Source organism: Stylophora pistillata, chromosome 14 (assembly GCF_964205215.1).
Source record: "Stylophora pistillata chromosome 14, jaStyPist1.2, whole genome shotgun sequence".
NCBI classification, from domain to species: Eukaryota; Metazoa; Cnidaria; class Anthozoa; order Scleractinia; family Pocilloporidae; genus Stylophora; species Stylophora pistillata.
In genome coordinates, this window is record NC_142532.1 from 8,743,937 (window position 1) to 8,755,643 (window position 11,707).

Below are 11,707 nucleotides of genomic sequence, written 5' to 3' on the forward strand. Positions count from 1 at the left end.
GCCAAGTCAACAAAAAAATTATTGAGGGTTTTTCACGTTAAAGCTCCATCTTTCTGTGTATAAACCACACACTACCCACAGTTCCTCTCTTCGCTCTAACAAAAGGCTAACGTTCCAACCGTTGACTTTAAAATCTCTTTACGGTAGCCACTTTTTATTATTAACGCATTTGATAAAACCAAATTTACTTGTGTTGCAGAAACTGGCAAGAGAGGCCTCTTGGTTCCTAAACTCCCTGTACCTCTGCTTGGTTACCTGAGTTCGCAGAAGTGCCTCTTACTCGTTAAACCAAGCACAAAAAGCAAAAACAAAGAAATCAATTCATAGGCAAGGGAGAGGCTCCGGTGTTATTGACAGTTTTGCGGAATACCTTGTGTTTTACGGTGGATCGTAACTTTTTTCACCTAAAACCGGAGATGAATCGAAAGCATAAGCAGCCAATTTTGTAACTAAGCAGGTATATTCGTCTTTCTTCTGTAACACAGGTTTGATAATAATAGGAGCATATGATAAGGTAGCGTTTGATTCGATCTCTGTTGTTATTGTGAACGTCAGATAAGGAACTATCTCCGACTAGTTTGGTTCTTACTCATACCAAGCGTGCACATCAACACAGGTTTTTCCCTTGTTCTCGTTTTCTGAGCAATCTTCCCAATCCTGTCCGTACCATATCTTCATCTCTTGACTGCGCGACACGGAGAACGGATTGGAAAGGTTGCGAAAAACGAGCTCTGGTGAATCAAGCCTGTTCCCATCAAGTTCAGTAAAAGTGCTGTTTGGTACCGCATAAGTGAACACCGGGCTTTAATCCTTCCAACTTCCCAGCCGGAAGAAGAATGGCGTTTTTGTTGTCATCTGTGATGATTGTCATCAACTTATCTTTATAAAAAAACTTATTTTTGCAGCCCCAGTATGATCCGCCAGTGGAAGGATTGCAGTGCACCGACCCTGACCTGTAAACAAGCTTCATTGTCTTCACTCATCCACTCTTTGTCGTTGAAGGTTCCATACTCGTTATCTTTGGTTCCAAAGCAGACAGGCTCTTCGCCATTTATTTTTTGCCAGCCACCTAAAATAAGAAATATGGAAGTAAATGCTCTGCTACTTTTACAAATTTCTGTATAAATCTTCAGTTGCACTGGTCCGGTTACAAGCAGCTTCAACTCAATCAGTTCATTCCCCATTCCTATATACTGTGGTATAAATGAGAGTCCAATTTTTATACCTTTTCTTGAGAACACTGTAGTATCTAATTAGCAAATGCAGAGGTTCGACACCTCGCAAAAGACTCGGACTTTGACATTGCATATTCTAGGAATGTGCGGGGCCATTTGTCACATATGAACGCAGTGAATGACCTGGGCCCCTGAACCACCCTGCCATGAGTCCTCTAAAAGTAAATTGCTAAAGAGCAAAAGTAAAACGAAAACAAGCTAGGACTCTAATGGCATGAGGGATTCAGCGTTGCTATATTCTTTCCTGTAGTAACTAGGTTTAAATAGGAAACTTATTGTTACAATCGAATAGAAAAGGATGTTTTTTTAAAGTATCGCACGAATATAAGAACCATGATCAAGAAGGCAGTGGGATTAAACTAATTTTACCTTCACAGTAGGCCTCGATGACCTCACTATGCCCATCAGAGTATATCCAGTATTTCCTGCTAACTATCGCATTTCCTTCGCTCACTGCGATCTCACTGCACGATTCGGCTGGAAGATCTCTAATGGTTCCGAGAGGAGCTGCGCCAAGAAATAAAAGAAATATGATTAGTATCACAACAACCTATTTGTTACGTTGCCACTTATAAAAAGCGCTCTTGCCGTGAGGGCTACATGTGCAGCAAAGCCAAGGGGGTCATACAGAGAACAGACGGCAGGTAGGATCCCACGCTTTGTCTCGGGGCGAGTTACATTTTTAATTTCAAAACCTAGCTGATCTGTCTCCACAAGCCAACGTACTCCAAGAGCTCTTTCCACTGGTAATTCATCCAGGTCAAGATTCAGTTCTGGTTTGGCTCTTCTTTGAGCAGGTATTTTGGACAAGGCGTCTTTGCTATTTGACATGAACTTTGTCAAGCGAAATCCACCACTTCCTAACATTTCTGCCGAGCTGGATACTGCTCTGGCTGCCAAGTTCTCGTCTTTGAATGACGGTAAGGCATCATCGACATAAAAATTCTTCTCAACAATGGCAGTGACTCCCTTCTCAAACCTTTCAGCATTGTCAGCAGCTGTTCTCCTCAAGACAGAGTTTGCAATGCAAGGACAGGCGGTAGCACCGAATATGTGCACTTCCATAACATAGACGTCTGGGGGCTGCCCATAATCATCAGTCCACCATAAGAAACGTGGAGCATCTTGGTCTTGTTTTCGCACCCTTACTTTGTGGAACATAGCTTCCACATCAGCGGCCAGCCCAACCTTTCCTTGCCAAAAGTGCTGCAGCACCCCAAATGAGACTGTTGGTCATGTCTGGGTCTTGGATGAGCTTCTTGTTTAGGGATTTGCCCTCAAACTCAGCTGCGGCATCGAAAACGATGCGAAGCTTTCCAGGTTTGTTGAGATTGATTACCGGGAGATGAGGCTGGTACCAGGTGTATGAAGTCTCCATAACTGCTTGTTCAGGAGATAGTTTTCGGAAGTAGCCTTTAGAGATATACTCATCCATGACCTCGCGGTACTTGGCAGCAAGTTCCCGATTTTCAGGTTTTGTGAGGTGTCGCCGAGGCAGTTCCAGTCTCCTCTTGGTTAGGGTATAGTTGTTTGGCAGCCGTGGCTCATCTTCCCTCCACAAAAGGCCAACTTCGCAATGCCCATTTACAAATGTGGTGGTATCCTCTAGAATCTTCAAAGCTCACTTATCCTGAATGGACAGTGGTTTGTCGCCTGTCCTCGTTGCTTCGTAGTCTTCGATCTTCCAGAAACGTTCAATTGGGTCTTCATGCTGAGTGCCGACTGACAGAAAGTGAACAGACGCTTGCTTTCTCCGGCTACTATTTAGGGGCCCTGCAATACTCCAACCGAGTGGGTATCGATAACGATGGAGGCCATTTTCGCCCGGTGGGAACCTGACTTCATTTTGCAAGTGTGCTGCGGGTACATTGTTACCCACAATTATCGATACTCGTCTCACGTCAACCTCTGGAAAGGTCAGACCTTGCAAGTGGGGAGAGTCCTTAAAATCCACTTTCTCTGGCAAAAGTTTTTCCGACTGAGATCTGGGAGGACAGGCTTCATTGACATCTATATCACGGCCACACCCTTGCACGGGACTTAGGGTGAATGACACACATTTACTTTCTATCAGTTCCTCATTGTTCCTTATCGTCTTGATACCAGTTTGTTCTAGGGGCCCTTCCCGATTAAAGGCTGATAGTTTCGAAAGAAACTGTTCGGGGCTGCGTCGGTGGGAGTAGCGAAATAATTGGGATATATCAACAAAGTTGAAATGGTAAATTGGCCACCGTAATGATTACAAAAGCTGACGTTTCGAGCGTTAGCCCTTCGTCGGAGCGAAGGGCCCGACGAAGGGCTTCGCTCCGACGAAGGGCTAACGCTCGAAACGTCAGCTTTTGTAATCATTACGGTGGCTAATTTACCATTTCAACTTTGTTGATATATCCCCCCTTCCCGATTAAGCTGATCAGCAAGTTCACTATCAATGAGAGTGTCGCTACAGCCGTTGTCCAAAAACGCATAGGTAGAAAGGGAAGCACCATTCTCTGTGGTGACAGTTACTGGTAGCACGTTTAGCAAGACTTGAGCTCTTTCGGTGCTTATGCCATTTGAACTTACTGTGGACTGATGTTTGTTGCCCGCTGGAGGTTCTATTTCTTGTCTTGAACCCTGTGGTTGGAGGGGAGGTGTAGCAGCAGGAGGCGCTTGTTGGTTGTCATTATTATTACAACATCTCCTTTCTGATCTCTTGTCCTGAAGCGACGGCGGCCACAGTCATTCTCCTTATGCAGTAATGTTAGATGATGATCAGTGTACTTGGTACAAGCTGGGGGCTCTAGGCAGGTGGAACCGCTGTGATTAGGTTTGGGACAGCCGCAATTAAAGCAAAATCCATACGCTGCGTGCTGACGCCTCACAGCTACGCGATCGCACCGCGAAGTGATCGGGCAGTGCTGCAAACGATGAGATCCAGACTTACAGATGGAGCAGGTGGCTAAGGGTTTTTTTCTGAATTGATTTTCGACTTGTGTGGATGAGATTGTGGTATTCTTTGCAGGCAGCAGTAGTGTCCCTTTGCTTCTCGGGGAATTCCTGTTTTCCTCTTTGTTTTCTCGTCTTTGTCGCTAGGATCCAAATACCGGGTCGTTTCGGATTGAGGCCTGCCTTTTGACGAAGTCTGCGATGTCCTGCAATCGGGCAGTTCTATTTCTGCTGACTATCGCATAGTGTTGAGTTTGCTATTTTGTGATCAGGTCATTTGGGAGTCTGTTTACAATCCTTCTCGGATTAGTAGCTGCACTAGCTTCTCTCAACATCACCCCTCAGGATTTTTGATGCAGTGTTCAATTCCTCAGCAAAGTTTTGCAGACTCACACTGTCACCATAGGTGAGCCTAGGGCCAGAAACGAGGTCCTCAGTGCAGGCCTAAGACACCTGGATGGGTTGACCAAAACGCTCCTCTAAAGTCTTCATGAGATCGGCATAGGAGCAGCCTCGGATTTTTTGGATTACTTTGAGCGCTTCACCTTTCAAGAATTTTAGTAGGTACTCAACTCTTTGGGCGTCATTCAGAAGCTCACTTTCAAGATGTGTGGGGGTCTGCTCCCCAAAGAAGGGAAATTCAGCTAGATTACCACTAAATTGAGTCGGGTCAATATCATTTAGGAGTTTCACCCTCCACATAGCTGCTACATGATCTTAAGGGGTATTCTCCTCTTGTTTAGTGACTAGAACAGACTTAGGCTTGGACTGAAATGAGTTTAGGTCTTCATGGCAAGAGGGACGGGAGTTTGAAACTGGTAGCCGGTCTTCCTTATTTTCGCGCATAAGGGAAACATGTAGTGGTACCTTGTCGAAGGGGGTGGAGTAACCTACTGGTATAACATCTGGCATTGTCTCATATGGCCTCTTAGAGATGTCCAGCCACCTTAGCTCCGACTCTTCAAGAGCAGGTTTACGACTGTGTTGGAATGGAAGCTTATCAGTTTCATAATTTGGAGGAACCTCATTATTGGCGCCCAGTAGACCAGTTCCTTCATCGCAATCCCTTTCGATTTTCCAATCTAGCTCGGCTGTAGTTGCCTCATCCTCTAAACGCCTCAGTTCAGTTTTTGCATTTTGTCTGGCTAACTCGGCCTCCTCTTCAGCTCTTCGCTCCGCGAGCTCCAGGTTCTTCTTGGCTAACAGAGCTGTACGTAACTTTTCCTTTCTAGATGATGAAGAGGCCTTTGAAGACAAAGAACTCCTGTGTGTTTTTTCACTCTTTGTAGAGATTTCATCTTCGTGCTTCTGGGTTTCTCGATCTGACTGTATTTGCCTTTCACATTCTTCGATTAGCATTGTCATTGTCTCTTTGAGGGACTCGAATCTTGCTCCTACTTCTTGAAGACGTTTCCTTTCATTATTTCCTGGAACGTACTTTACATGAATAGCTTGGAAGGAATTCCAAGGAAGGGTTAAACTCTCTACCATTTTCCGGGCGGATGAGGGGTCCCAATTTGTGTACAGACAAGTACGCAGTTGTTGCCTTTCGGCAGTGACGTATCTAGCAACTTTGTTCCACGAGTTCGCCAGTCGATGTTGTTCACTTATACCCTTTTGCCGCAAAACTTCACTGAAATTGATTTGTGTATTTGGCAGGGGTCCTGGCGTAGCGAGTATCCAAATGCTTCTAGTGCTGATGGTGGATTAAGATCAGCAGACGGCAGTGAAAAGGCTGTGACTCCTATGTCCAGTGGAAAATCTTGGTTGCCTTTAACCGACAGGCTCATTCCAGGGTCCATTTGATTTATCTCCCAGCCTGAATCAACTTGGTCTATTCCTCGATCCACAATCCTGTGATCCACTCCACCTATACCATCAATTGCACTCGAAGCGACCATTCCTCAATAAATTCGGGTAGAGGGACTGTCTTCAACAAATTACTCTTAGTGGGACAAAAAATTTTTCACTATGTTGGGGATAGCACAAAACTTCGACCCGGTATCCGTAATATTCCTTTAATTTTTGACCATCGCAATTGATAGTATGAACATGTCTTGAAAAACGGTAACAAGACGGTGAAAACTGAGAAAGAAAACAAACAAGAAGACGAATAAATAAAATGAATACCTAAAACAAGCGTCAATCGAAATCCTACTTACATTTTGTAAGAACCAAACGATTAAAAGAAGAGTTTACAGCCCGCAAGAGCTCGTCGATAAAACACGTGTGAGAAGCTACAGTCCAAAAACGTGACCAAACTCTACCTCGTGTATATGTACCGAAATGCAACGCAACAAAAAAAAAAAACAAGAACAAGAGAAAAACGTCACGGACTGAGTTTAGCTAAACAGAGTGTACGTGTGACAGTAGCCCGACATATTTCTCATTGCTGACACGTTCAAGCTGAACTTGGTTGAGGTGATAGTTGTATGTTAGGGGATTCTTTTTACGGGTCACGGTTAGGACTTTGCACTTGCTGGTGTTAAAACAGATGTTATTACGCTGAGACCACTCATCAAGTTGGTAAGCGTGGTCTGTAAGGAATGCAGTCGCCCATTGATTTGATGCTGTGATACAATTTCGTATCGTCAGCATATAATGCGACCATAACAGCATCCACAGTTTCTTCTGGGAGATCATTGATAAAGATGGTAAACGATAAAGGACCCAGGAGGCTTCCTTGGGGGACACCGGAGGTGACTGGTGCCCACTGTGACGCTGCATCCACTCTCTGCATCCGTCCACCAAGATAGTCAGTGAACTATGAATGTAGCCTCCCAGTCACCCCGTATGCCCCCAGCTTAGCCAGTAGGATCTGATGATCTAACGTATAGAAGGCTTTGGCGAAGTCCAAGTAAACAACATCTGTTTGAGTGTTCTGATCAAGGTGTTGTCCGATAGTGTGCAATACTGACAATAGCTGCGTAACGCATGATCGGTTCTTGAAAAATCCGTGTTGAAATTTTGTGATTCAGTCATTAATGTGATTGTACATGGCCTTAAATACACAACGTTCCAAAACTTTGCGTACAATCGAGAGAAGCGATGTGGGTCGGTAATTATCAGCTGACTCTTTCGATTCTTTCTTGTGGATGGGTGTTATATCTGCCGACCTCCATTCTCTTCGAATTCTGCCGCTGCTATGAGAGGTGTTAAAAATAGCGCAGAGACTCGGAGCTATTTGTTCACTGCATTGTTTTAACAGTCGAGCTGGAATGCCGTCGGGACCACATGCTTTTGAGGTGTCTAGTCCATTCAAGTGATTTCTCACCTCTTCAGCTGATACTTCTATTTGCAAAATTTCCATAGCAGTTTTTGGTGATATGTTAATTTCCGCCCTGTTTTCATTAGAGGCTGTGGGATGGAAAACAGAACAGAAATATTATTAAAAAGTTCTGCTTTCTGAGCAGGTTCCTTAGCTGTCACACCGTTGTACGAGATCACCAGACTTGTGCCAGACCGACCTCCTAGAAACACCGTGGTAGAGACTTCTAAATTTGTACTAAGTACTTTCGATGTTTTGAGCGAACTACATACTTGATGTTTTGACTCAAAGCGCGTAATTTTCCCTTTCGTTCTGGGGTCTTGTTCGGGCGAAATTTTTTTAAAGCTGCGTATTTCTTGCGCATCAAGTGACTGACTTCGCCATCTATCCAAGGAGGAGAGTTAGTATCGTGGACTGCTATTACCGATATACGATCTTTAACAGCTGTTAAAAACAAGTCCTTCCAATTTGACCAGTGTTCATTTATATCGTCCGAATAAGCAACATCGAAAGGTACTCGAGTAAGAGAATCCTGTAGATCATCAAAATTCCCATTCTTAAAGTCGTTAAATTGCCTCGTCACTCTTTTTGCTCTTTGAAACTTTAGTCGAATTTCAAACTCTACGACGTAATGGTCTGAGGGAAATATACCTTCACGTGGATGAAAGGTTAGAACGTTCTTAATAATCTCGGGCCAATTGCATAGCACAAGGTCGAGCTTTTTTCGGCAACATGCGTGGGACCAGGAACAAGCTGATATAGAAAATTGTCCCCCATAAGGTCACAGAATATTCTGTGGTCCGCGCGGCTACTTTTATTTACTGGATGTGCTTCGTCGTCTGTCCAATCCATTCTGGCAGATTGAAATCGTCGAGTATTAGGATACAAGCGGACTCTGTGTTGTCTCGTACAGATGAGTTAAGTTCAAGAAGAGGATCAGGCTATGGATCAAGGTGATAAAAACAATAAATGGTAACAGGCTTTACGTTTCCTTTTTTAGATGTACGACAACCAGTTCGATGTCATCCTTCTCTAAATCAGGTCGTCTTGAAGCTTGAATTCCTTCCTTAACCGCGATCAATACTCCACCAGCGAGATCTTCTCTATCTCGTCGAAAGATGGAGTAACCTGGTATAATTTCATTGTCAACCACAGAACTTTTAAGCCATGTCTCAGTGATTGCAACAACCTCAAAGTCACCGCTATAAATAATTTGTTGTAGAATGGTCATTTTACATAGTTTACAACTTGTGTCGCTTTTATCAGCCACAATGGCCTTCAAACTCCAATGATGTTGATACTCACCTCGGCCAAAGGAGTTGTATAAACGATGTTGAACGGCAACAGCGTTGGCAAGTTTCGTGGCTGGACACTTAAGGATATTGAACAATATGTTCTGGGATCGTAGTACAAGTTGAAACACAGTAAAGTGAGTGAAATCGAGCGAAGCCATAAAATCGTGGCCGCCATATTGTTCTTCGCATCTCTCAATTCACCTTACCTTGGAATACGTATTTATGTTATTCATGCTGGGCTGAAGACAAAACGTGCCAATTTTAAACGAAACTATGACTTAAAATTTTGAAACTGAAAAGGATAGAGATTGCCGTCGGTCATGCCAATTTACGCAATTAAATTAAAAGAATTCAGCTAGAGGGAAGATTAATGTGCCATTTGCCGTTTATTTATAAAGGACAGTAAGGGTGTTCAGAAATTGCATTCTGGCAAATGTAAAAAAGGCTAAATTTGTCGGGGCATTTTTGCGTGACAAGCAAAACCACTCTCTCACCGACTAGAAAATGTTACATTTCACAGCTACAAGGAATATCTATTCTATTCAAATGCATGTCTGAACCCAATTCAGACGGTTATATCCAAAAACTGATAATACAACAGCATCTGTAGCAAAATAAAAAGTGAACTTGCCCAGAAACATCAAAATATAGGTTTATTGCTTTTTGCTGTCCATCATTTTATTCTAGATGTTCTCAAGTTTTGAATGGGAAGAACAAAGTAAATTGGGGCGGTTTGGAACCCAACAAAGTACCTGTAACAGACCTGCCCTGAATCCTGACATTCGTAAAGCGTATATTGCGGGATTCAAGTTAATTGTAAGGGAGTCAGCCAAGAATGTATTCAGTACAAGCATAGCAACATATAAAGCCTCACTTAGGAGAAAAGCAAGCAGAACTACATAGAACAACGCTAGTAGAAAACAAAGGAAAGATTAGAGTGAAACGTTAAGCGAGGTACCCATTGGAGTTCTTTCTGCGGCTTTGAGTCGTAAAATGAAATCAAGGTCAACGACTGCATCGGACTCTGATGAAAATGAACATGTAAGATAAACTGATAACAAAAGGAGATACTGCATAAAAGGGCAAGTACATTTTGAGTAGGGTATTATGGAAAAACCTCCAACTGCTGCTGTGTAACTCCATTAAAATTATTTGAGCGGCCGTTATCCTTACCCTATAAACCCAATTCCTGATAGGTATGAATCGATGTCTGAAAGGACAAACTGTTGCGTTTGGCTGTTCCATTGAAATACCAACAAGATTTGCAAGGACTGTAAACGAGAATATATCAACAATTGCTAGTTTTACATATGGTTGTTATAAAATAGCCTCAGGATGATTTCAAGGCTCACAGACTGGGTATCACATCTCGAGCTATCACACGTTCCTCCATATTAAAAAAGGTAGGACAAAAACCGACTTCGCAACTCGTGGAGCACATCAATTATAACTTATATTTATCATATAACCCGTTCGGCCCCGCTTGCGCAATCCCATGGAAAACCGCAGTTGAAGTTGGGGTGTACAGAGCCGCACGGGTTGACGTGAGCCGGTCCGGAAAAAAATAAGGGACAAGTTTCAGAATTTTTTTTTTGTGCTCGAGTGGCTACGTGTGCACGTCTATCGCGTCCTATTTAGGTTGAAATTTTCAACACTTGGTGGTCATACGATAAAATGCTTATTGCCTGATTTTGCCAGGCCGAACGACCAAGGAGAAAATTCTCTTATCGATCCTATAAAATGTTTCTCAAAAAAAGCGTAAGTGTCCAAAATTTCACTACCAAGTCAGTGTATGTAGTCTCGTCTAAAGATAGCAGTCGACCAAAAATCGCACGCCTACTATTAAAAACCAAGGATAAAAACCGACGTTTCGGTGTCATCATGACACCATTGTCAAGGAGAAATAAAAACTTACAAAGTTTGTGGCAAGGTGTAACACTAATATAGCATAAATATGTCAGGAGCTAATTCAACAAATACTTTTGCGCGAATTGAATCGCTTCGCACGTTCAGAGTAAGTTTTAGGTCTCTGATGAAAAGCATCTCGTTCACCAAACAATCGAACTTGTTACTACACTCTTTCAGAATGCTAAAACGTTTCAGTAGGTCTTTCGGGACTTCGCTGTGCCGTTCGTGGTAGTGTTTACATATTAAAGATGCCTTTCGTTTATGTCCATCCACGCGTGTGTGTAAGTGTCCGCGTGTATAGTCCACATAACCCGCATCACACAGGTCATATTGAAATTGATAAACGACGCGTTGTTGGTTGACGATCTGTGGCTTGATTTCTAGTACTTTAAGATCTTGGCCAACTTTGCGGCTAATAAATACTGGCTAGACTGTTGTCTGCACCTTCATGCTAAGATTCTTGAGCTCTTTCTTAACATAATCTGCTGATTCCTGATCTTTGAAAGGTATGACCACACGAACAATGGATATTGGTTCTTTGGGCGTCTGTGTGGGCTGCTCACCAACAATTCTCGATTGTAAGAAGGTGTTAATGGTAGAATTTACCAGGCGTTCCGGGTATTTAAGCCGTGCGAAAACTTTCTTTAGGCGATCACACTCATCAGAGAAATGGGCCCAGGAGGAAGATAATCGGTGTGCGCGATCCAGCATAGTTTTCAGCAAGCTCCGTTTGTAGCGATTGTCTACATGGCTATGGTAGTGTTATAGTAGACCCGTGTTTGTTGGTTTCACATATACCTTGGTTTCAATCCGAGGTGCATGGTTGAGTAGTGCGGTGCCAAGGAAAGGAAGCCTGCTGTTCTTCTCCACCTCTATGGTGAATTTGACCGAAGTGTGGGCGCTGTTGAGGGTATGCAAGAAGGTAGTTGCTGTCGCTAGATCAGGCATTACAGTGAGTGTATCATCAACATATCGACGATAATAGGATGGGACGATAATAGGGCATCTTCGATGGATGACATGAAGACGTTTGCTAATAAGGGCCCGAGAGGGGACCCCATAGCAACGCCATCTGT

The 11,707-nt window shown here is 43.3% G+C and overlaps 2 pseudogenes across 1 annotated transcript; both read right to left on the bottom strand.

Annotated features, from left to right (window-relative positions):
• Window positions 1-279: 279 nt before the first annotated feature.
• Window positions 280-2,396, bottom strand: LOC148716393 (uncharacterized; annotated as a pseudogene). The gene is made up of 3 exons (XR_015995185.1): window positions 1,914-2,396; window positions 1,605-1,785; window positions 280-1,069 (listed from the first exon to the last, which is right to left on the bottom strand). The product of XR_015995185.1 is annotated as an uncharacterized LOC148716393 (transcript).
• An 8,265-nt stretch (window positions 2,397-10,661) lies between these two features.
• On the bottom strand, window positions 10,662-11,707 carry LOC148716394 (uncharacterized; annotated as a pseudogene).